The 27450-nt window shown below is 35.5% G+C and overlaps 1 protein-coding gene across 4 annotated transcripts in view; it reads right to left on the reverse strand.

The window, feature by feature from the left end:
* The window catches only part of SNTG1 (syntrophin, gamma 1), a 682373-nt gene that overhangs the window by 402229 nt on the left and 252694 nt on the right, over positions 1-27450 (reverse strand). For all 4 annotated transcript variants that reach the window (XM_012723045.1, XM_012723047.1, XM_012723046.1 and 1 more), the window contains one exon: positions 16860-16964. The gene's annotated coding sequence lies outside the window, so the exon portion shown is untranslated. The remainder of the gene's footprint in view (positions 1-16859; positions 16965-27450) is intronic.

Raw genomic sequence — 27450 nt, forward strand, 5'->3', positions numbered from 1 at the left:
AAAAAATCATCAATCCAGTCAGGAAACTAAATTCTTAAGTTTTATGAGCTTTAGCAAAATTGATTGACCCCAAGGAGGGGGGCCATAAGGGCCTCAAATTTATATAATTATTTGACCTTAAGCAAAGATACAAGCCTGACTGTTGGACTAGTAGTGTATGAAGTAAAAACAGTGGTATTGGGGAACCAAGCCCTTAACCTAACAAATAGAATATTATTTCCAAGTATAATGTGTCATAATTAAACTGTATTGCACAGAATTGACTTTACAATTTGATATTTAAAGAATATCAATTTTTTGGCATGCTACTGACAATAATTTTATTATTTTTTAATTTTAGGGTTTTATACGGATACTATATTTCATACATTATGTATGAAAATAGCACAAACTATATTAAATATGTAGAATGTTTAATGTTCATACTTATTGAATTTTATTTCTTATAAAATATATTAAATATTTACTTCTGATGTGTAAATGTCACACAGTATCTAGATGCAAACAGAACTATTACAAGATTCCCAGCATGGATTCCCTGCATGGATTCCGTGCATGGATTCCCTGCATGGTAGCTGATACTCTCAAGTTTTGAGTTTGAATGCTATTTCTTTATACAGTGTTGCTATTCCCTTCTTAGAGGAAAAAGAAAAAAAAAACTCAGAAACAAAACAGACAGTAATCAATAACATATTGCAGTAGAGCCAACCTATAACTTCATTTCCGACGTAAGTTACTTATTTCAGTATCTAGTGGTTCTCATCATGTGGCCTTTATATAAAAAATACCTCAGAACTCTCTATAAATGCAAATCCTCACCTTCCATTTCAAACTTATGTGATCAGATACTTGGCTTGGCACCCAGAACCCTGTGCTGTAACAAGTTCTCCAAGTGATTCTAAGCATGATCTGTTCTGATATCTAAATAGTATTCACATCATATAATAGAGCAATAGGATGGCAACAATACATATTTCATTTATGAATCGCATCTTTAAAAACATATCTCTGTAGACCTAGTTATGTTCACCCATCTTTTTGGGTTCAGTGTTCTTGAGATTTCTAAAACACCCCTTGTAAAGAACAAGTTGCTTTTTCTGGTCACTGGCAGTGCTCCTACTAAGCCATCTTTGAATTTAGAATGAGACACACCTCATTTGTATAAGGCTTTGCTACTATTGTGCAGGGCTAGGAACAAAAGACAGGTCAGCAAAGGTCCAGTCTTCAGTGATAGTGTTTTGCCAGTTGGTTTACATTACATAACAGAACTGATGGTATGTGGAGTTCCTGTGGCAGATAGGGATCCTGTGTGAGTCTTTAGCAGACCAGAATTATAGCACAGACAGTGAGGATTTTAGAACAAAAGTCTTCTATTCAAAATAGTGTCTGTTATCCTATTACAGGGACTGCTATCCTGTTAAAAGGACTTGGGGGTGGGTGGGTGGGGGAAGAAGCATATAACAATGGACTGCCAAGTTATTCTGTTACCTTAGTACCCATTATGAGTGTGAATTGTTACCTTCAGAAGTCATAAGGTAAGTGTTCACAGCAACACCCTAGTATCAAATGGAGTCAATATATAGGCATGTGAGACTTTAACTCACCCAGAATGAACAGTATAAACCCACTTTTGATATAATAATTTATTGGATTGATCAGCCAGTTGCCTCATGGCAGATTATGTTGGAACATTTCCAAGTAGAATAGAATTTTTTGTTCATCCTGGAATAGACAATTTTGCCTCTGTGATTACAGTGCTTTTATCAAAATTACCATCCAGGAACTTACTGAACACCCTTTCATTTACCATCATACTATATTGATAATACTGTCAAATATTATATCATAGAAAAATATACTGGAAATTGATCAATGTTCATGAGTTGTATAGAACAATTTAACCCTGAGTTTATAATTATATGGGTTTATAAAACATTATATTTCTTTTTTTTCATTTATCAACTGCAAAATAAGCCTAGAATAGCATTCCTTTACATTGTACTGTAAAAATAAGTAAAAATGTAATTGAAAGTGAAATGAGCAATTGCTATCTTCAATCTATTTATTAATATTACTTATTTGTTAGACTTCCCATTAAGACTTGACATTTATTTCTCTCATAGAACTATTAGAGATGTGGAAACTAGGACTCAGAGACACTAAGAACTGTCAGAGGCCTCTTAAAAAATAAACGGGCATACTTTGATACATGCTTGAACATAATAAAGTTTATATATGAAAATTCCACAGTTAATGTTTTTGGGTTAATAACTGAAACTTTTCCAAAAGGTATGATAAGAATACCAACTCTCAGCATTACTATTCAATGGAAGTTTAAGCTAGAGATACTAGGCAAGAGAGGGTATGAAAGGAATCTAATTTGGTGAAAATGAAGTAAAACAGTAATTTTCTGTAGATGATATAATGTATACAGAAAACTCTAAAAACTCTCATAACAACAAGTTGAAATAATAAATCATTTCAGCAGTGTAGCAATGTAAAAGTCAATATGAAAATTTTGCTTGCATTCCTGTATGCAAACAGTGATCTAGAAGAGGATGAAATCAAGAAAATAATTAGATACCTAGGAGTAAACTCAGGAAGCAAATAATCTATATAATGGAAACAATAGGATATTGGTAAAGAAAATAAAAGATGCAAAGATATTGAGAGTGCCTATTTTTAATTGATTAATTGAATTGATTGAATAACTAACATGGACAAGATGGAAATCATACCCAAAGCAATATGTAGACTCAATTCAATCCCTAGCAACATTTCAATAGCATTCTTCAAAGAAGTAGAACAAACTTATATTCATCGGGAATTACAAAACTACAAAGAAACTGAACAGCCAAAGCAAAACATAATAATAATAATTGGTAGTTTCACACTACCATATTTCAAACTAAACTACAAAGATATAATAATCAAAACAGCTTGGAAGTTGAAGAATACAGACCGGTAAAATAGAAATGAAAATTCATAAATAAACCCATGCCTAAATCGGCAGTTAGTTTATGACAAAAGAACAATTATATATAGTAGATAAAGTAAAACCTCTTAATAAATGTATTGGGGAAACTGGGTAGTCACATGAAAATGAATAAAAGTAGACCAATATCTCAAACCTAAACAAAATTAATTCAAAATAGATAAAAATGAAACCCTGGGTGCAGCAGAAGATGGCGGCAGGGTAAAGACACCGAAATCACTGTGTCCAGGCTTCCATAGGAATTGAGGACTGAAAACGGACTATAGACTTACTGCGAGTTTCAACCCAAAGGAAAACACCCTGGACTCACTAGAAGGTAGATAACTGAGGGGGTAATCTTCAATTGGGGAGTTCTCTCCTGGGAACTCCCAGGAAAACCCAGGCACCTGGAAGTTCAGTGGGCTGCAGGCTGCTTTGCCCCATGCTAAACCCTGGAGGTGAAGGGGGACAGCTCAGCTCAGTGAGTGGAGCCCAGTCTGTGGAAAGACTGCAAATCTGACCCGCAACTCCTGGGTAAGGGAAAAACCGCTGAAACTGCAGACCCCATCGGGAGCACCTGGACACCTCCCAAAGCCACTGATCAGCTCCACCAGCTCAGGAACTGGCAAGATGGCAGCAGAATAAAGACGCCTAGAAGACTACATCCAAACTCGCATGGGGTTATATAAAAATGGACTACAGACTTACATGCTAAGAGTTTCAACCCAAATGAGAGCGCCTGGACTCACTAGGAGGAAAATAACCAGGGAGAACCGGTGATTGGGGAGTTCCCATGAGGGAAGCCACACAGGCAGGATTAGCTTAACCCTGCAACTCTGACCAGGGAACACCAGTAGCTTCCTACTGGCTGGGCTCCTTTAAAAATCTAGGTGCCTGGAAGGCAGGAAGCACTACAGAGGGAAACTGCCTGTGACAGCAGCTGTGGCTACTCTGCAGACTTTTGTCCCAGCCCTGCTACAACCCTGGAGATAAACAGACAATTCAGCTAGGGAGAGGAAACCAAATCTTGGGAAAAGGCTGAAGCTCAGAACCAGAGACCCGAGGATACACTGCAGACTTTTTGCTGACCTTTGCCCCAGCAGCCCAGACAAAGCCCTGGGTATAAACTGAGAAAACACAGCTAGGTGAGTGGATCCCAAGCTGCTGTGGGGGGGCGGGACCCAACCACAGGCCCAACCCTAGGATAATAATACGGCAATTTTAACAATCTTGCATGGGCACATTCAACATAGAGAGGCCTTAGGAAGTGCCTCAAATGGGGAGACTTCTTAAGGGGTCTACATCTACCCACAAAAACTGTGGTAAAATCCTGGAGTTGAAGATATACAGCTGGGCTCTGTGAAAGGACCTCAGGCAGGGGGGAGGCACTGCTCAGGGAGGGACTATTTGGACTAAACAAAAAGAGCCCTGGAAGCTCAGAGGAAGGACTGGTAGCATGCTCAGCTGGGAAGATTTCAGCCCTCTGGCACTCCCCTGCACTCCTGTGGGGAAGGGGAGATCCCACCCTCACAACAGAGGCCCGAAGAAGACTTGAGAGCTCACAGTACTTAGAGTGTAAACAAAGCCAGCCACCAACTCAACCAAAGGCCCAGCTCCAGGGAGACCTACAACACTTCTAATTCATCATAACCACCACGGGCACACCAAGCATAGAGGGAACCTGGGACATCCGAAGGCTACAAAGATCAACAGACACCTTCCAGAAACACGGCCTCAACGTGTTACTGGAAGAGGCTGAACAACACAGACCCCTGACTGTTACCAGGTGAGACAACGGACACAGTTACACACAGTGGGGGCAGGGGAAAAATAACACAACTCAGAATACCCTCCACAACTGAAGTGTCTGGAAGTCCCACAGCTATTCCAGAAAGAACATCCAAAAAAAAAAAAAATGCCAGTTATTAATAGCAGCACCATATCCCAGTGAATAGAAAGTATTAGAAAATACACAACAGGGAAAAGAAGACAAATATTCAAGCAAGTCCACAGGGGGAAAATTCAACACAAAAAGATCAGTCAACAGGAACCACCAAAGAAGTAGAAGAAATGTTCAACCTACCAGACAAAGAATTCAGAATCATCATGATAAACAAACAAAATGAAACGAGGCCAACCATCTAGGAGTTGAAGAATGCAAACAAGGAAATGAATGAAAGAAATGAAAGATATGAAAGAAATGAAAAAAAAAATATGAGGCAAGCAATCAGCGAAATGAAGAAAGAAATTGAGACATTAAAGAAGGAAATAAAGGCCCTCCCTGGTGGCGCAGTGGGTTAAAGCACAGGACTGAGAAGCTAAAGCCACTTCCGCATGAGTTTGATTCCCGCCTGCCCTGGAGGTGACCACATGGCGTCACAGACCTCTCCTGACCCGCCCGCCTCAGTGAGAATGGCACATCTTCAAACAACTAGCAATAACAAATGTTGGGGAAGATGTGGAGAAAAAGGAACTCTCCTACACTGCTGGTGGGAATGCAAACTAGTACAACCACTATGGAAAACTGTTTGGAGGTTCCTCAAACTGCTAAACATGGAGCTTCCTTACAACCCAGCAATCCCACTCCTAGGTATCTACCCAAAAGACACAAAGACACTGATTGAAAAAGATACCTGTACCCCCATGTTTATCGCTGCTTTATTTACAATTGGAAAAACATGGAAGCAGCCCAAATGTCCAAAAGTAGATGACTGGATAAAAAAAATGTGGTACATATATACAAAGCAATATTACTCAGCAACCAAAACAGAGAAACACATGTCTTTTGCAGCAACTTGGATGGAGCTGGAAAAGATCATGCTTAGTGAGATAAGCCAGAAAGAGAAAGAAAAAATACCAGATGGTTTCACTCATAGAAGGAGTATAATGGACCAAGCGAGAAAATAACAAGAATAATGAACAACCATATACCAGAGACATTTTGTGGGGCTGGAGTGAGGAATGGGATAAAAAATGGGTTAGGGAAGTACATGGAATTATGGTGATGGCACATGGGTGACTTGGTGATGGGGAAACCCGGGGGGATTACAATTGAGATGGAAAAAAAAAATGTACAAAATTATATAAAATAAACTGTTAAAAAAAAAAAATGAAACCCTGGTTATAAGACCTGAAACTTAAAATGCCTAGAAGAAAATGTAGGAAAACACTTCACAACATTGGCTTCAGTGATGCCTTTTTGTATTCATTTCCAACCGTAAGAGAGAAAAAAAGAGAATATAAATAATTTGAACTACATTAAACTAAAACAATGCTACCCATTGGGAAAAGAAAGCTATAGCTAAAACAAACAAAACCCTCCTGAATGGGAGAAAATACTTACATTTGATAAGGAGCTTATATTAAACTTCTAAAAAGAACTCATACCACTCAACAAAATGAAAACAAACAACCCTATCTAAAAATGGTACTTGTCCAGTGAAGGAATACAGATATCCAATAGGTACACAAAGAAATATTTATTACCACTTATCATTAAGGAAATGCAAGAAAACTTTGTTTGACCCTACTGGACTAACAATTAAAAGAGAGTTTATTGAATTTTAAGACAGAACAAGGGTTGCGTTTTGATGGAAATGAAGAGATAGGGTAGAAAGAAATAAACTGGTGTTAAGTTGATGCATTAAATATAATTTTAAGAGGGAAATCTTTAAGCTAGTGAAGAAAGATGAAATAAATAAGAGAAAATTGTGATTAAATGAAGAACATATACATTTCTTTCACAGTAACAGAATATGGGTAGAATTTCTGATTTATTATTTCTTTTTGCTTCTATCACAAAAAGCAATACCAGGATTATTCTATTAATTAATTAATTAATGGGGAAGTACATGCTAAATGTTTTGGGCCTAATGAAGGTATTAGTAGCCATTTTGTTCAAGTGATTATTGATAAATAATAGTTATGAGCTGACTAAGTTTTTGACACAAAAGTTATAGCAGGATCCATAAATAAAATTTTAAATTTTCCTTTTTTATATTTTTCTACTTAACTCTAAGATTTTCTGAGCTGAGTATCAGAAATGAAAATTAAGGCATATATGTGTATTCATGCATACATACATCTACGGGATGTACAAATTATGCTGATTATACTAATATCTAATATAACCCTTATGGTAATATATAATATAAGCCTACACGGGAGACATAAAGCCATAGAGTTATAGACATTAACAAGTAATAGCTCAAGTATTTAAAATTATTGACAAACTCCGAAATATAGTAAAGATACTTGTACAGATAATAAAGAGTTGAAAAACTAAGATTTTTGTTAAACTACGATTTAACACAATAATATAATTTAAGAAATTGCCTAATAGACATAGATATTTGTGTAAGATGAATAAACAACTTAAAATATATGTGGAATTTGAAAGAAAATAGCCTCAATTCTCCTAAGTAAATAATGAAAGGTAGTAAGTGCTTAAGTAATATCAAAAAACACTATTAGACAAATGCTAAAATATTTAGTAAATAAGCACCTATGTTATAATAGGCAATCCTATAGGATATGTATGTGAAAAGTACAATCTAATGGAACACATTGCAAAGGTGCAGTAGTTTATGAAGAAAGAAAGAGAATAAATAAGAAGAAAAATGTGAGCATGTGCCCATAACCAGTATGTAGTTGTGAGAAGTGGCAGCTACATTTAGATGGCTGGAAAAGAAGTATTTTTTCCCACCAGATTTCAAGGTTTGAATTAAGGGAAGAAGGTAAATTAAATAGGCATGCTACTTCTTAGGAAAAATTGTTACTGATGTACAAGGTAAAAAGTGGAGAAAGAAATTTGGAAGTTTCAGGACATCAAGGGAGGGTGGTAAGCTGGGTCTATTAGAGTTTAAACATGATGGGAAAGCCCAGGACGGGATATAGTTTAGAGTTGGCCACCACTTGCTATATAGATTTATTAATGTTCAGTTTCTCAGAGGAAAGAGAGGTGGAGAATGTATGTTAGCTTTGGTCCCCACATGGCCAAAAATATGCTTTGTGTTCATGAATTCTGCAGCACTTCTGGTTTATTTTGTATCTTACCTTACCAGGAAGTCTCCAAGGAGGGAAATAGATGAAAAACATAAGATGCAAAAATAAAATAAGGAGCTGATATGTACTTTGATTATTTCAAAGTCCATGTCAAAGCTGGAAAAAGTGACCAAAAGTGTAAAGTGAGATTAAGAATTTTAAGAAGTTCTGAAGAGCTAGTCCGTACATGTACGCACATACTCCCATGCTCATACATACATTCACACACATACAGACAGGTCCCAATATACTTTTTCTTTAATAGTGTTTTCTGTTACAGTTCACACCTCTGGCCTGTACTCCAGTTCGTATGCATAAATAATAAATCTTTTAAATAAAAGGAACTATTTGTATTACAAACACAATGCATGATAAATATACATAATAGTAAAATAGTTTTAGCATCTTTTAATAATGTTTTCCTATTTCATCTTCTTTAATAATTATTACTTCAATCAGGAATGTTTTAAATATTAAAGTGAGTTGTGCCATGTATTAGAAAGCAATTTATATAAGTTGACAAAATCCTGAAAAGTCAATACTTGATCTGCCATCATCAAATCGAGTACTTTGGAGAAATGCAATTGACAATACACCACCATCCATATAGCAAATGCTAGAAGATGAAGTGAAATAAGAAAAAAAGGTAAATATTAAAAAGATGTTCATACATGTGTGTGCATATGTATATAGTGTGTGTGTGCATATATATGGTGTGGGGTGCACATATATACATTTTCACTTACTGGTGGCTTTTCTACACATAACATTTAGATTTGGATTATCACTTAAAAATGGCATTCTATTCTAAAATATATTTTCTGTTATATTTCATGTATCTTTAGAAAATATTCCTTTAGAAATTACCACTTGCTCCAATGAGCTTGGACATTATATAACATGACACACACTGCAGACATTTTTTAAAAATCTGGCTGGGTTTTAAATAGCATAATAATTATTGTATTATGACATGACTTTCATTTCAGTGGAGATGTGTTTCTTCATCTGGCCAATTGGCTCCTTCTCAAAGTGTTAATTTTTCTTCAGTGTTATTCAAAAGATCTTACATAGAAACTCCCAAATTGGGGTGATAAAAGACTAAAAGGTAATAAAATTAAGTACACCCTTTCTTTTATACATTATATAATACCAAAAACTCGAATAGAGGAAGTGTCCATTATTTTCTCACCTTTAATCACTTTTATAAATATGCTAACAAAAATGTTAATGTTTTTAAAAGTTATTGTGCATTACAAACTAACTATGCAGTAAGGTGATTATAATAAAAATATGATGGTATTTAAAATGCAAAAGACATTATGGTTTGGAAATAAAAATAGATACACTGACCTATGTCTTGGTCAAATTATCTGAATAGCCAATCTATGACAAAAAAGCTGAGAATTTACCGTGAAAAGAATGAAAGTCTTTTCAAAGATTGGTATTGGAAAAACAAAGTGCTTTCATATAAAATAAGTAAAATAGACTACTACTACATACATGTACAAAAAATTAATTCAAAATGGATGAAATACTTAGATGTGTAACCTGAAACTATAAAGTGCATAAAGAAAACACAAGCAAATCAGTTTGAGACATTGGCTTTGGAAATGTGTTTGAGGGTTTAACTATAAAAACAAAGAAAACAAAGCACATTAAAGAAATGAAACAATACAAAATTAAATTTTTTCTGTAAAGTAAAATAAACTACCATTAGAACAAAAAGACACCCCATCAAATTGGGAAAAATATGAAATCTTCCCAATTTAACATGTTAATCTATCCCATGATAGATTAACAGAGACCTATCTTACCAAGTGCCTATCCAAAGAATACAAAATTACTAACTTGAAGGGATAAGGGTACACTTATGTACATTACAGTACAATTTGCAATAGCCTGGTTACTAAAGCACCTGCAATATCAAATCAGAGATAACTAATTAAGAAGATGATGTTAGGCCTTCCTTGGTGAAGCAATGGGCTAAAACACAGCACTACAAAGCTAGCCAGCCACAGCCATCTTAACATGAGTTCCATCCCTGGCCCTGGAACTGACGCACATGGCACAGCAGACTTCTCCTGTCATACCAGCTGCTCCCCTCAGTGGTGCACTTCATCAATCTGCCTGTTCTGGTGAATCCTCTCACTACCCCTGTAACTCTGGCCTGTATAAATAAATAAATACAATTCTGTATGTGTAAATAAATACACTCTTCTGTATGTATAAATACACTCTTAAAAAAAAAAAAAGATCTAAGCAGGTAGCAGATTGCTGTAGGTGGTTGTGAAAAAAAAAAGATGATGTTATATACATAAAATGGAATACTACTCATTTGTAAAAAAATGAAAAACTCTTGCCATTTGACACATGGATTGAAATGGGGAAGATTACAGTAAATGAAATAAGAATGAAAAAGACAAATATAACATTGAATCACTCATATAAAGAATATATAGAAACAAAACAGAGGAACAGAAAATATTAAACTAAAATTAATCCTAGAAATATAACTGTAGAATAGAGCCTATCAGATGGGGTGAGTGTATCACTGGGAATAAGTGGCGGAGGGAACTCAATGGATTACAGAAAATGACTCAGTGTGCCATGGTGGTGGGTGTGGTGTGGTAACATACCTGACATGTTATGCTGTGTAAAATGTGTAAATATACAGTGTTATAAACCAAAACAAAAATGAAATAAAAGACAATATTATGGACTATACAGTGTTATCTCTTCCTTAAATACTCAAAATAGGCCCTCCCTGGTGGTGCAGCAGGTTAAAGCACTGCACTAAGAAGCCTAAGCCACTTCCACATGAGTTCCATCCCCGCCTGCCCCAGAGGTGATCACATGGTGTGGCAGACCTTTCCTGACTCGCCCTGCTCCCCTCAGCAGAATACTTCGTAGATCTGCCTGTTCTGCTCCCCACTCTGTCTCTGGTGAATCCTCTCACCTCCGCATCTCTGATCTATACCCCAGCTCTGTATGAATAAATAAATAAATCTTTAAAAAAATACTCAAAATATTAGCTTGTGGAAGCAATGACAATTGTATACCAGTTCAATTTGAAAATAATGAGACTATAATGTGCAAATATCACCTCATGAACTCAGCTGAATCTCTTCTTCCCCAAGTTATGGAAGTCACATAAAATTGTTTATTGCAAATTAAACTATTTATTTAAAAGATGCTATATGTCTACATATTTATCCTTACTGTAAAAGGAAGCTCTGTTCTAGGAGCATTCATTTGTGTAAATGCAATGATTTTAAATATCAAGATAATTAAAAAAATTAGAGTCACATTTATGTTAATATACAAAATATATCAATGGTGTGACATACTGTTTAGATAGAAATAAATTACATATTAAGAAACAAAAGGCCATGATGAAACATAAAGCCATAGTGTTCAGTGAGAGAAGCCAGGATGAAAAGCTAAATGCAATATGATCCTTAAAATGGAAATGCTGGCATGTTGGGAAAAAGCTAGATCTTACAGATAACAAAAATATTAGCAGTGTCTAAGAGTTTAGATGGAAGAGAGGAAGGACGATTAGGTGAAACACATGGAATATTTTCAGGTGTTCTTATTTTACTAGTCAATGTTTAATAGTGAATATCCTTTCTATTTCCACATGGTATCTCCAAGTAGATTATGAGAAACAAGAGTGTTCACCTATCCAGTTGGGTTGGCCAGATCCTCTGCTGTGGGAAAAATGCTGTGTTAAAACTAGTACTGCATATAGCAGAGGGAGACTGTCAGGGGAACATAATTGAGCAGATGCACACAGTATGTGAGTCAGTCATGTTTAAATGGAAGAATTAATTTTTGCCTTCATTTTAAAAGCCACACTCAATTTCTCTAATTCTGTTTTGCACCATGAGAAAGTGCCCTGTATTTAAATGGTAATGTTTATAAGATTTTTTTAATGTATTTATTTATGCATACCAGTACTGGGAGTATGGCCAGAGGTATAGGGGTGTGAAAGGATTCACCAGAGACTGTCTGGGGAACAGAAGAGGCAGGCTGACCAAACAAAAAACACTGCTCAGGAGAGCAGTGGGCGAGACAGGAGATATCTACTGCACCATGTGTGTCAGCTCCCAGGCTGAGGATCGAGCTAGATCTGCAGTGGCTGTGGCTAGATTCATAATGCTGAGACTTAACCTCTTGTGTCACCAGGGAGGGCCCGTTTATGAGAATGTTTGAAGAATCTTTTGTTATTGTTTGCTTCACCATTAAATATATCTGATGGTGACCTAATGGTTTTCTTCAGACATACATTCATAAGTAGATGTTGAGCCCTAAGAGGTAGCCAAAATCTACCTGACTAGAATTATCCAAGCTTCCCTTTACTGAATTTCTAGAATGGGAGTGATGGAACCCCCAGACTAAAGGAAAATAGATCAATCTATCCATGGAAAGTAAAATCAAGAACCATGGGCCCTCCCTGGTGGCGCAGTGGGTTAAAGCCCAGCACAAAGAAGCTTAAACCACTTCAGCATGAGTTCTATTCCCGCCTGCCCCGGAGGTGACCACATGGCGCGGCAGACCTCTCCTGACCCGCCCGCTGCTCCCCTCAGCATGTACTTCGTCGATCTGCCTGTTCTGCTCTCCATTCTGTTTCTGATGAATCCTCTCACCCTCCGCATCTCTGACCTGTACCCCAGTTCTGTACGAATAAATAAATAAATCTTTAAAAAAAAAAAATCAAGAACCATGAGAAATCCATTCATACTAAGGAAGAGATGAATAGGAGCACATCAGAGAGTTCCTCTTGAATAGTAAGGCATTTCTCAACTATAAGAGAAAGTCTTTGAAATGAACAATCTAAAGTTACATAAACATTTTAATCAATTCATTATTTTTTTCTGAAATATGTATTTGGAGCCATTAGGGGGATTTATAGTATCTTCCATTAATCACTCATAGAAAAAAAAAAAAAAAACATCAAAACTAAAAACAAGCCTATGTCATCATCCTTGTTTCCACATCAAGGAACAACATCACTGGCTGCCCACAGCTCTACCTCTGGTAGGTATTTATTCAGTCAGATCCACATATGCAAAATAGTCAGACAAAAGTAAGGAGGGTGTCTGGGATATGAAATCTGTCTTGGACTCAAGGATAAGCTTCTTAGAATTTAATAACAGTCAACAAAAGTAGAAACACATGTTTTTACAAGTTAAATCTGTAACTAGCATCACAGATGTAACTGAAAGGATGAGGATTTTTTTATTCAATATTATTCTGAAAAAATATTTTAGTTTATTTTTCCTAAATTTTAGTAAATGTTCAAGTATTTATATAGCTATATTATTTACAGAGATAGTATTCCATTGAGTGTGTATCTCACAATTTCTTTATCCAGTCATCTACAATTAGATTGTAACCATGTTCTGGCTATAGCAAATGATTATGCCATGAACATAGCAATGCATGCATCTTTGTGTGTGAGAGTTTTCATATTATTATTTTTTTTTGGCAAATACCTAGCCAAAATTGCTGAATCAAATGGCACCTTTTTGAGGAGTTGTTTGATGAATCTTCCTACCATTTTCCATAGAGGAGACACCAAATTGCCTCCTCTATCATAGTGGGTCCCTTTTTCTCTACATTCTTACCTGTATTTGTTGTTTCCAAGCTTTTGAATAAAGGATTTTCACATAATAATAAATAACAAATCACATGATCATAAGATTATATAAAAACATATGCTGAACAATTTTCTATGGGCCTGTAGGAGATGTGACTGTCACATCTTTTTTGTAGATATGTCTAACAAGGTACTTTTCTCATTTATTTTGATTGAAGTTATTGTTTTGTTGCTATTCAGTGGTATGAGTTATTTTTATATTTTGGAAATCAACTCCTTGTATGTGTGGTGTGCAAATTTCTTCTCTCAAGGACAGGGTATTTGAATAATAAATCTGGTAGCAAATGGGTCAGATAGAAGTTACATTTCCTGAACAGATACCATGTATAACACACAGAAGGAACAGGGAAAAGAAAGACTCATCAACATTTATGGTTAGCTTCAACAATGCCTAAAACACAAAAAAACAGCAATAGCATATAATTTGTCAACTAATATGAAGTATTGATATAAAAAAAAAAAAATTCCCTGTTCTGGAAAGAAGAAAATACCCAGTAGACACAGCAATCCTCTAGCCAATTGATAGAGCAATAAGCAGAAAACACAGGCAGCTCATACTATAACAGGGTGGTCCCCAGGAAAAGGAGAGCTCCAGGTTCCCTGCCCCATCCAAAAGAAAGTGGAACTGAGGAGAGAAGAGAAGAATCTGGAGAGGAGATAGAAAAGGAAGGTAGCAGGATGGAGAGCCAGGAGGCCTGAGGGAGGCTTTAGATGCAGAGAGACGTGTGAAGAAGCAGCTCTTATTTCCTGGTACTGGTCTGGGTGAAACAGATGTGGGTGAGAGACCAGTGGGAGGTTAACTATGGCAAAGTTTATCTTAATTTTGATTTCGCTCTTTTCCGCCCAGACATGTCCAGCCACTTCTGACCCTTTTCTATGAGTCTTGGAAAGAAAGTGCTTTAGTCTTGTGATGGGCTTTCAGGCCTTGCTTTGGACCAATCCCTTTTGGGTAGACTTTTACCCCCGAGGGGATGGGTAGTTTCGGGTGTCTGATTTTCAAGCTATATTCTTTGTCCTTTCTGTATTGAACAGTCATTGTATTAAAGGTCCTTTCCTTTAAAGGTTTTATGCCTTGTCTTGATGCGACAGATGGCAGAACCTACTTAGAGCAGGCGGATTTGGGAGTTCAGGGGTGTCCCTCTCCCTGCCCTACAACAATACAACTGGATGGTTGCTCACACACTGCACCAGTTTGCTCTTGCACAAGTGGCTTATTTCCATTCAAATATGAAGCCTGTTTATCTACAAATGTGTAAAACTATGAGCTCAAATAAAACAAAGAAGCACAAGTAAAATTCTACTATAAGGTCAGAGATTATAAGAAATCCAGTAAATACATGCAGAGCATTTGTGAAAGTATCAGAAAATAAGTGGGTAAGTTATATGGTATAAGATCATGATTTGCCTCTTTACATTAATCCTTCCTCAAAACAATACTGATTAGAACAAATTGCATGTCAATAAGATATTTTGAACTGAAAAAAAAATCAGGCAAAGATAAATATCTAAGAAAAATTAAAAAATAATAAATACTTGAAATAAATCCTGGATTTTTAAAATAACTAATTAACTATTCTTTGTGAGTTCAAAAGGAAGTACTTTGAAGAAAAAAATAGTCACCCTCAAGTGAATTTCCACAAGACACTTTATGACTGCTTTGTCTATTCTTCATTTATATTATGAAATCTTTCTGGCTTGCGGTCAAGGTTTACAATGTATAATTCCTTGAAATCACAAAAGATGGGATTTGCACACTCATAATTTTAAAATCTAAAGGACCATACCTGCTGTGAGAAAATTACAAATTCCTTGGTATGATTATCCATCCCTTAAAAGCAGTAATTTTGCCACTTATGAGCAGTATTTACTTGAATAAAAGGTCTAATTATGGGGAAAAAGTGAAAAATGATTTGAAAGTTTTATATAAAGCCCAGAATTTCTGGTACACTAAAATGCATTATCTTCATTTTCTAAACAAATGAGCATTGTAAATTTTTTAGTTTATTTAACTGATTCAAACACTATTTATAGCTAAAGGGGAAACTGTGAGCTTGATTCAGATGGTTGGGGGCAAAAATGAGTGAAGAAGACAAAATTGATAATTAGTAATCTATATCTAGGTTCTACTAGAGAAATACAGCATACTGTGACTTCCAAGTTTAATGGAATATTTAGCAGCCAGAATGACTCTAGAAATAATTGTTTTCAATCTTAAGTGACTTTGAACCTTGTCATAATCCTCAAAAACACAGTAGGAAATCCATTAATAGACATTTACATGCATGGATGCATCATCCTCAGAACATCATAGTTTTCACCACAAACACATATTCTCAAATATGCTTGCCATTTTAATTTACATTTAAATATAATTTAATGCAGCAATATATAAATAACACACTTGTAAGATTAGTATCCCTTTAAATTTTGCAGAAGGCAATAAATGGCATGGTTCTTACTAAATCCAAACTGAAAATTTTGTACTAATGAGTAATAATAATTCCAAAATAAGGTGATAATTTATCATGAAAATAAATTTAATGGTTTTTATTCTAGCCTTTGAAAACCAGGTTCTGTTCTTTCTAACAAAATAAATAAGCTCTTCAAATAATAACACTTGCCCTATCACCAGAGATGCATTCACTGTGCTTTTCCTATATTGATCCATGCTTTCTTTCTGAAGTCATATTTGACTTGCATTTCTAATTTAACTCTCTTTAATACTCTATTCTGACTAAACAAAAGGGAGTTTGATAGCTACTTAGCATCTAGGTATAGGATATTGTTCAGAAGCTTCCCAAGGAAGGACCCTTGGTCTTTTATATACTCACCCTTGCACCAATGTTTTTCTTAATGAGGAGTCAAGATTCTCTTAACTAACAAAGTATACTTTTGAAAAAACAATTGATAATAAACATATCTCTGAGTAAGGATCATAAAAGGAATACCACAAAATCAACATAGTTTTTAAAATTAAATATGTTGAAAAATATGTCCAACCATAGTCAAACTGCTAAACATCGATGCGTTTATCTTCTCCATATTATGAGATTTTTCAAAATGTTTGACATTAGTCTAATGTAGATAAGAATAAAAGGTTTCATAATATTCAATACTCAAAAAAAATGGCTCTCAAAGAATTGTCGAGAAATGATAATAACTCATTAATTTACTCACAATTACTTTCTTTGAAAAATAATGGTCTCAGTTGAATAACATAAAGCAACGTATTCCTTCTTCAGAAGTTACTTCTATGGGATTCTCAACATTCTGCAGAGTAGTCTAAATGTAGAAAACAAAAGTAAAAATTTCTATAAATTTCAAAATATAAGCAAAAATTTCAAGGCACTGAAATATTGTGACTTTATCCATAAGGAAGACATATCAATCTATTCCATTTACTTTTCAACAGAATTTTATCACATTTCTTCTTCGTTTTTTGGAGCAAATGAAAGGGTGATAAATTATCAAGAAAAGAAATAAATTTTTACAAATGGAAAGTATCATGAAATTAAGTTCTGCAAAACACATTTTATAGAAATTATCTTTAAAAGAGTCCAAAAGCATAATTGAAAATACACCCAAAGTTCTGTTTGCTATTAGTTGCTACACAGATCTATTCTGCCAATACTGCAACCTTTAGAATTAAATTCCAGGCTTAAGTTATTGATACTCTTTAAAGGCATTCCTTGTGAGGAACAGCCTATTGATTTGAAATGATTACTAGCTTTAATGTGACATGGTTATTAAATCAGTTGTATGCAGGAGAAGATGGAGCTGACCTCTATAAATCAATACCTGAACAACAGAATACTAATTTTAAATATTTGAACATTGTTTCCAGTTTTGCTATCTAATCATTAATGATCACACTCTCATTATCTCTCCTCTCATGAATTTAAGTATATTTTTGAAAATATGTTCTAATAATGTCTTAAACTGATGACCAAGTAAGATGTCATATTTAACATATTAGTGACTTTCAAGAGAAATTGCAGGAGTGTGCAGCTGGCTATATAGATATTGTCTGTATTGCTCATCAAATATACATATGTAATTTCATGCTTATACTGTGTTTCTGAATGTTATTCAGATTTACAAAAAAAAGGCCTATTAATGTGAGTTCTTAATAATTTCCCTGAAAAATCAGAATTTTTGTATAACTAGAAACACTACAATAGAATATAAGCTTAAAAAATGGTGGGAGGAATAATTCCACAACCTAACATTCACCTGGCATGTTCCCACCCCATGATGCTAGCCAAATCTGTGACTGTCATATTTTTGTCACATACAATTATATTCAATTTTCACTAGTACTTATATAATATAATTTTATATAGTATATATACTATGGTATAATATATTGTAGAATATATATTATATATAATATATATAAGCTATAATTATATGATTTATATAATAGTACAGTTAATTATACTATTAACAATAACACTATCATCTATATAGAAATTAAAAATCATCATGGTATCTAGGATATTATAAGCTATGGCATTATTGACATACAACTTGGGTTTCAACCTAGTGTTTCATTACAGAATTTGTAAGACAGAAATTAGCATTATTTAACTGCAAAGTAAATTTTGATATGCATTCAAAACAATTTTCCCACTTTTTAAAAAATATGAATTTCACAAATCAGTATTATTTTAATAGAATGTTTTCCAGTATTTCAAATACTGTAAGTTTTGAAGATTCAGACAAAAAAGGAAAAAAAAAATTCTTGTACAATTTCAATTAGAAGTATAACAAGATTTCTTCTTACTCAAATTCATTCAGAAACTTGCCTAGTCATAGTTTACAAGATATTTTGTGTCCTCCAAAACTCAGCTTCCTGTTACAAAATGAAGTATGTTATAACAGAGTAACAACCTCAAATTAATCTTTTCAGCAATACATTAAAAAATGCATGTTTAAGTATAGTAAAACAGAAGTTAGAATTTGTGTTCCAAGATCAGGCTATGCATCAAAAGAAGACAATCCACAGGATGTGGGTTGTTGTTATTATAGTATTAGTGTTATACTATTTTTTTTTCTTCAGAATTGCCAACTTTTGATTGTTTTCCATTATATTTATAGAAACATAAAAAGTTACACTGTGATGTAGGATTGACTTTCTTACATTTCAGAACACATTTAATAAGCTTCTAGAGTCAAGGAAATGGATTGACTTGTCAGCATCAGCTTGAGATAAGGTTGATAGGTGAAAATATGTATTTAGAAACTACTATATAAATACTTAACAAAATCATAATCCCAAATTATTCTCTGTATCCACATCCTGAACAACATAGCAACTCCCACAATGTCTAGTACCATATTTCTAAGTAGATTAGTTTTCAGGAGAATTAAATATGTTCTCTGCTGGTAATGCAACAACCACTCAAGAAGCTTTGCATAGTATTACTTTCTTTCAGAAATTATCTGATAGAAAAATCAAGTCCGAGTTCCCTCCCTGGTGGTGCAACAGACTAAAGCAGTGTTGGGAAAATGGACGCAGCTGCTTCGGAATGGCTTGGGTCCCCAGAAGGAGGTGACCCACATGGCACAGCCTGTCTAGCTCACTGCTCCCCTCAGCAGTGCACTTGTTCGATCTGCCTGTTGTGCTCCCCACTCTGTCTCTGATGAATCTTCTCACCGCCCCTGTACCTCTGGCCAGTATCATCCCAGTTTTGTATGTATAAATAAATAAACCTTAAAACAAGCAAAGACCAAATCTGAAATAGTCCTGTAAACTGCTGAAACATGCAATCTCACGTCCATATGAGTCCCTGAACTTTTACAGTGGCTGAGACCAGCTTCCCAACGCTGTGCTTTAACCCCTTGCACCACCAGGGAGGGCCAGTGTTCTTTGCTACAAATGCATAAATTGATCTCTTGTTATCTGGAATAATTCAGCAGTTTTGGAAACCATTGGATAACTTCTCAAAATTGAGAATTAATGGAAATATTTGCTATTTCAAGTGTCAACAAATTTTCAAAGAGAACCATACATAAGTATTTGAAGTGAAAAGTTAAAAGAAGAAAAAAATTAAGTACCTACAAATTAGGTATGTTATAATGCTGTTTTATTATTATTATTTTAAAGATTTATTTATTTGTGCATACAGAACTGGGGTACAGGCCAGAGGCTCAGGGGCGGTGAGAGGCTTCACCAGAGACAGAGTGGGGAGCAGAACAGGCAGACCTACGACTAAGTACACTGCTGAGGGGAGCAGCGGGTGGGCCAGGAGAGGTCTGCCACACCATGTGGTCACCTCCGGGCAGGTGGCAATGGAACTCATGCGCAAGTGGCTTTAGCTTCTCAGCGCTGTGCTTTAACCCTCTGAGCCACCAGGGAGAGCCTATAATGTTATTTTTATAAAATTAAAATGAAAGAAAATACCATAATGCTTTTTTTTTTAAGATTTTTATTTTTTCATTTTTTTTTTATTTATGCATAAAAGGGTATAGGTCAGAGTTGTGGGGATGAGAAGATTCTGCAGAAACAGAGTTGGAAGCAAAATAGGAGATCTACTGAACTTTACTGCTGAGGGGGGCAGCAGATGAAATAGGAAATGTCTGATGTACTCACTATATGTGGGTTCGCTTCCTGGTAGGGACTGAGCTCAAGCTATAGAGGTTGCCAATAGCTTGACAGAGCAGACGTTAACTTCTGCACCACCAGGAAGGCCCACCATCATATTGTTTGTGTGTGTGTGTATGTGCGTGTGTGTGTGTGTGTGTTTTAAGGAATGGGAAATAAAAAATCCTGGGAAGATGTCAGAGAAGGAAGCACCAAGAATCTGTCTCCTCACCTAGACAAAAATGTCACTGATAGAATCTGTCTGATGTAACTGATATTGAATTCTGGAGTCTTTTGCTTACAACCTTCGGGGGAAAGCAAATTATAGTTAATTTCTGCTCTATTTTCCATCCAAAATCCACAGCCTGTGCCAGGAAGCTCTGTTCCTAGAACAGCCTGCACACAGCTTGCAGGAATCAAGGTGGGAAAAGAAAGTAACTATTCTACAAATGCTAGATCCTGTCCTCTGACCACACAGAGATATAGACTGGTAAATACATCTTGCCATTGTACCAAACCTATTCTCCTGCAAGAATGACTTATGGGAACATTAAAGAGGTTAGTGCCTAGTCCCTCAATCTTCATTTTACCTCTTTTTCCCTTTTCTTTTAGGAATGAAATCATACAGACTAAGACATGCAAAAGCAAGTTAAAAGCAACTGTGTATACTCAGAGGAAGTAATACGGGACAGCAGGGGGCACTAAAACTGGCCAAGGGCACTGCCCCAATGGTTTACCTGTCACCCTGAGTTCTTCACCTATGTGCACAATCACGAAACTACTCAGGTCAGATAATACCTATAATGGAATTTAACAAACCAGGGCAAACAGTTACTGAGGCTATAAACGGTCATTTACCTCACCTGATGCATATGCATTGTCCAGTGCTTTAAATTCCTAAACACAAACATCCCTACCACAAAGGGCCTGGAGCACACAGCAGCCGGACTATGGGCCAGGATCCAAGTGATCAAGACAGCAGAAGACATAACAGAAGACACTCCCAGATATGCTGGGATGCCCCAGAGCAGCACTGGGAAAGCAACACTAAATATTGCAGCTGCAGCAGCTGAAAAACTCAACAAATGGCCACACTCATACTACTCAGTGAGGTGCCATGCTCTGGCTCCAGGTCTTCGCCTTCTCTGCCAGGCTGTAGCAGCCGCAAAACCTGGAACAATTTCAGTCACTTGGCTACCTGGAAAGACTACAGACTTTTCCTCTCTGACTTTGGCTGTTGGAGGCCTCTCCACATCCTTCAGAGGCCTGCCTCAGCCTTCTGAACGATCCACATGGGAGGTGGTCAGGGAGCAGAAATCGCTGACCTGGAAATCACTGAAGCTCTGAAAATGCTGAAATCCCAAATGCTGACTTCTTAATACTGAATCTTGAACACTGAACTCTGGGGGCTGACTCTGCAGTCCCTCATATTTCTCATCAGAATCTCATCCCCACCAATAATGTGTTCTCATTTTCCCTGGGGCGATCTATCCTTACCAGCACCCCTTCCAGGGGTGCTATTTATTGGTCTTTGGCTTCAGCCACCATTTTAATCTTATCAATAAGATCAAATCATAAAGATTATATAACAAGCCATATAAAAAACTTTTAATATACCCACTCCCTGCTACTAAAGTTATCTTTCTGAATTACAAGTATATAGTCTTTAAAAATAGAAATGTACAATCTCATGACTCATCAATTCCTTTCATGGTCCTTCATTGTCTTCAGGACAAAATATCATTCTGCCAGAATTCACCTTGCCCTCCAACCATTAGTATCAGATATTTCTGTCAGGTTCGCTCTTATTTATAACCCAAATTTCTCCAAATGTATTTAATCTGTGTCCTACAATGATGTTGTAAACTCCAAAGAAGATGCCTATAAATGCATATAAGTTCATATATGTAGAAGTGTGATGAATGAAATAGAAGTATAAGTTATATATATTGTTACTTGGGGAGATTCCATGTGTATATCATTATTCAGGTTGATCAAAAAGTGTATATTTTACTATTCTGGGAAGTTTAATGTTAAATTATGAGGTTTAATTTACATTTAATCCATGATGCAATGTAAATTTCAAACAGAACTTGACAATATGAAATCAAATTACAAAAAGAAAAAGCATGACAGATACTCTAACAAACTGTGGACAATCTTGAGCTATCCTACAGCATACTGAGAAAATTGAGGCATTTTCTTTTTGAAAACTTTGAGAACAATTGTCTCTTTGAAACTCTTCTCAGAAGTCACCTAAAGTTTACCAAATATTACTACAAAGGGTATTTTTATGTCATTTTTTACAGAAATTTCAAATATAATTGAAAATTAATTAATTGTGTTAAGTCTATAAGTCTATATTTCAGAAATAGAATTTAATATCAAAAGACTCCAGGTGAAGATTAATTCAAAACAGTTCTTCCAGGCCTAAGGATTAGACAATTTCTCATTTTATATTTATCAGGGAAATGTTTGTTTTATGTAACTGAGATTAATTTTTGGTAGAAGAAAAACTGTTGGGAGATTCTAAAGGACATCATTTAACATCTCATTCTGCATTGCTACTGGTATATCTGATAAAGGTAGCTAAGACCTCTGAGTGGTGGTTCCCTTTTACATATGATGGCATTAGTAACATCATAATATCTTTGGGATAGAATGAGAGAATATCTATGAAAGAAACAAAAGTCACTGCTCCCCTCAGCAATGTACTTCATCAATCTGCCTGCTCTGTTCCCCATTCTGTGTCTGGTGAATCTTCTCACCGCCCCTGCACCTCTGGCCTGCACCCCAGTTCTATATGAATAAATAAATGAATCTTTAAAAAAAATTATATATATATAGGATGTATAAAGAGTTATGTCAAAACCCCTAAGGGTGAAATTTTTCTATTTCCCAGAAAAAGATTGGGATTATGATATGTGCACAAAACCAGAGACCAAAAGACAAATACTTGTTGATATCACTCTTGTGTGAACCATAGAGAGGAAAATGTAAAAAGGAAGAGATAAAAGTAAACTAAGCATATCCTAGGACTATAGAATTGAGGTTACCAGAGATGAAGGATGAGAATGTGGGTAGGTAGAGGAGGGCACAATGGACATCAGTGGAGGATCATGGTGTCTGTCTGATGTTTGTGGTTTGGTATCTTACATCTGAAGAGGTATCAACATACATTTGGATAATATAAAGTATTGCAAACCTACATTACCTTTAAATATAATACAATATAACTCTGTATACCAAGATAAATGAACATTGAGCAAAATCAGAAATTTGTAGATTGCTAAAATTTTAGCATTAAACGTTGTCATTTTACCATAATCTCTTTGAGAGTGGAAAAAGAACAGTTTACTACTTTGTAGATATAATCACCCTAACATTATACTACAAGAAGACAAATGAAACCAATATGGAGGGAAATAATTATAATAAATGAACAAAATTAGCAGGCAACTATAAATTAGAGACATTGTGCAGTGGATGGAGAGGGAGAAGGATCACAACAGGGAGGAAAGAGCAAAAGGACTATGGAGATTGTGCACATGTGAACTGGTGATGAGAATTTTATGGGGACTACAACTGATAAAACAAACCAAGCACACATTGTGCAAAAAGGAAGAATGATATAATGTAAGAGAAAAAAATATATAATATATATATATATATACATACATACATATATATATTTCAACATAGCTAAGTACAAATGCCTCCTAAAAAAATGTGATAAACCAACAATAGTATTAGTGAAACTAAGAGTTGGATTTAAAATCATAATAATAACAAAATGTGAAAATAGAATATCCAAGACAAAATGAAGAAATGTTAACAGAATTACAAATTTAAAAAGCAGTTAGTTTTTGTAAAAAAAAATAAAATAGAAAGAAACCATGTAAATAGAAATACAAACATTCATAATATAGAAATACAAATATTTACAAATATTCATTTGTAAAAACAAACAACCCTATAAGTCTATATCGTGAGAAAATCTGAACAAAGACTAAAGAGAAAAATTTAAATAAAAAATTCCCCCAAATAAGTCAGAAGGAAAAATAAAAATATCAGATGGTTTCACTTATATGAGGAATATAGGGGGAACAAGGCATAGGGAAAAATAATAACAATAAAAATATAACAAAACAAAAATAAACAGACTATTAAAAATCAGGGATATGGGCCCTCCCTGGTGGCGCAGCAGGTTAAAGCACAGCATTGAGAAGCTAAAGCCACTTCCACATGAGTTCGATTCCCACCTGCCCAGGTGACCACATGGCGTGGCAGACCTCTCCTGACCCGCCCGCTGCTCCCCTCAGCAGTGTACTTCGTCGATCTGCCTGTTCTGCTCCACACTCTGTCTCTGGTGAATCCTCTCACCCTCTGCATCTCTGGCCTGTACCCCAGTTCTGTATGAACAAATAAATAAATCAAGGATGAAGGGAAGAACACAAGGGACTATGGTGAGGGTACATGAGGGAACTGGCGGTAGAAATTCTATGGGAATTTACCTGAGAAAAGAAAGCAAACATTGTAAAAAAAAAAAAAAAAGAGCAAGAGAGAAAGAAGTAAAATATAAATACACACATACATGCATATATACAAATATGAATGAATGAATAAAAATCCCCGACAAAAGAAAAGTTCATTGATGAAAAGGAAGATGGTTTCACCAGTTAAGTATTTGAAAAAGGACTAGTAGCAATCCATCTTAAACTCTTCCAAATGCTGAAAAGTTGGAACAATCCCAAACACATTTACAAGACTAGCATTACCTTAAAAGCCAGATAAAGATATTGTAAGTAAAAGAACATTATAGGCTGATATCCCTACTCCATATATTCAGCAAAAGGTGGTCACAAAATTCAATACATTTTCATTAAAGAAAAAAAAAATCATTAATTTGAATTTAGAAGGAACATATCTCAACATCATAAAGGCCAGCTATGTCAAAGCACATCTAACATCAGATTCAATAGTGAAAATAAGCAAGACCAGGAATAAGACAAGGATACATGTGCACAGTGCTGTTACACAATATGGTGCTAGACTTCTTCACAAATAAACAAGATAAAAAAATAAAAGCAAATAAATGGGATAGAAATGTTAAAGTTATCTCTGCACATAACATGATATTATGTGTAAAAACTAAAAAAAAAATAAAAACCTAATAGTTGGGCAATAAACAAATACATAGCAAAATTAATTCAGTAAACTTTCAAAATGCAGAACTGATACCAAATAAATGGCATTTATATACTTATTAACAAAATAATTCAAATATATAAAGACAATGATCCCAACAAATAAAAAGAAGTGCTAAGAAATAAATGCAATCAATGAGGTGAGAGCAAACAAAACTACCATTAAAACACCGTATTGATACAGAAAAATCAAACTATTACTCAGCAAACATCTGAGAGGGAGCTAACATTCAAGTTATGTTTTATAAAAACCTAACAGTGAGAAAGAGAAGAGAGAGAAAGAAAGAAAAAGAAAAAGAAAAGAAACAGAGAAGAAAGAAAGAAGGGAAGAAGAAAGAAAGAGAAACAAAGAGAAAAAGAAGGAAAAAGAAAAAGACATTTATCCAAGAAGACATTCTGATGGCCAACAAGCACATGGGAATAAACTAAAATAGAAGATTTTCATCTTACTTATCAACAATGAAATACAAATCAAAACCTCAATGAGATAACAGCTCATACATATGAGACTAGCTCGTCAAAATTGAGGAGAAACAAATGTTGACTGGGAAGTGGAAAAAGGAATCCATACTGTGGCTAACTCTGCAGTGACATAAGCTATGCAACGTCTATCGTATGACAGATTCCGGGTAGATCGGAAAAAGCTCTGAAAAATCAGACTTTCCATGCTAACTTATGTTATGACCTCCCTTTTTTGTATAATTGTAATATCAAAATATTCTGAGCAACTTTCAGCTTACAATTGGATTGCCTCAGCCACATAAGGCCTGCCTGCCCTGACAAGCAAGCACTGCACCAGGGTGAGAAATTTCCCTGAAGTCAAGTGACTTGACTACTGACTGATAAATAAAAACAAAAGGGCTGTTTTTGCAAAGTCTCTCTCACTGCTGGATGGGTGGAGGAAAACCCAAATCTTATCATTCTATTATCTCACCTACCCTTCTATTCAGATTCTAAAGAATTACTCAAACTTCCCCTATTATTTGGCCTTTAGATGTGGAAATTCATCCAGGTTGCCTGTTTTGAAACTAGTCAAGTTTTCTACTTGCTACACCTTAAAGGAATTCACAAAAGTCTTCTGGCTAGTCTTTCAGAATTCTACTATGTAGTCTTTAGATAAGGAAATTCACCTATGTCTCCTATTCAGAGATTTGATTAGCAAGGAATTTCCTCTTCTGCCTCCCAGGATGACTCAGGTAGAAAAACAAAAACCCCTTAAGTAGTAGATATGGTTTAAGGGACTTCTTAGTTGATCTCCACTATAGTAATATTAGTCATAAACTTTGTGCACCCATGTACCTGTTTTTAATCTTGATTGATTTTAGCATGTTATATCTCAGCTAACGGGCAATACGACCCTAAACTGTTCTTAGAAAAAAAAAAAAGATGATCGTAATCTCTCAGCCCAGTTCGTGTGCTGATGTCATCCCACTGCTTGCTCCTAATGTATAAAATAAACCTCTGCTGAAGAGCAGGAATACTTGCATCCAACTCCGACTCCCCTGTCTTCCTCGCCACCCCTTTCCCCTTTTTCTTCTTCTCCCCTTTTTAGGAATCTCTGCTCCAGACACCTTCCCACCTTAGGGTCCTGCCTGTCTTGCCTCCAGTCTGCCCTGGCTGATGTTGTGCATGGGTGAGCACACTCCCAGTAAGGCCAACAAACAAGTCAGCAGAGCACAGTGCACTCTGTCCTGCAAATAGCTGCAGTCCACTACTTTGTTTCAAGTAGAAGCTATAAGAAGCTCCAGGCCTGATACAAACATGCACCCCACCCTTTGTGTCTGGCACATTTCCTGATCCAACAATCTCATTTCTAGTTAGACATAAGAGAAAGTAAAAATGCTAATTTTAAGGGATTAGTGCCCTCCTACATTCATTGTAGCTATATATACAATAGCTTCATTATGGAAGCAAATTAAATACATACCAAGGATAGATGTGTGAGTTAAGAAGTGTGGTGTGGCCCTCCATGGTG

The sequence above is a fragment of the Condylura cristata genome, unplaced genomic scaffold (assembly GCF_000260355.1).
Source record: "Condylura cristata isolate star-nosed mole 26May11 unplaced genomic scaffold, ConCri1.0 scaffold00009, whole genome shotgun sequence".
NCBI classification, from domain to species: Eukaryota; Metazoa; Chordata; class Mammalia; order Eulipotyphla; family Talpidae; genus Condylura; species Condylura cristata.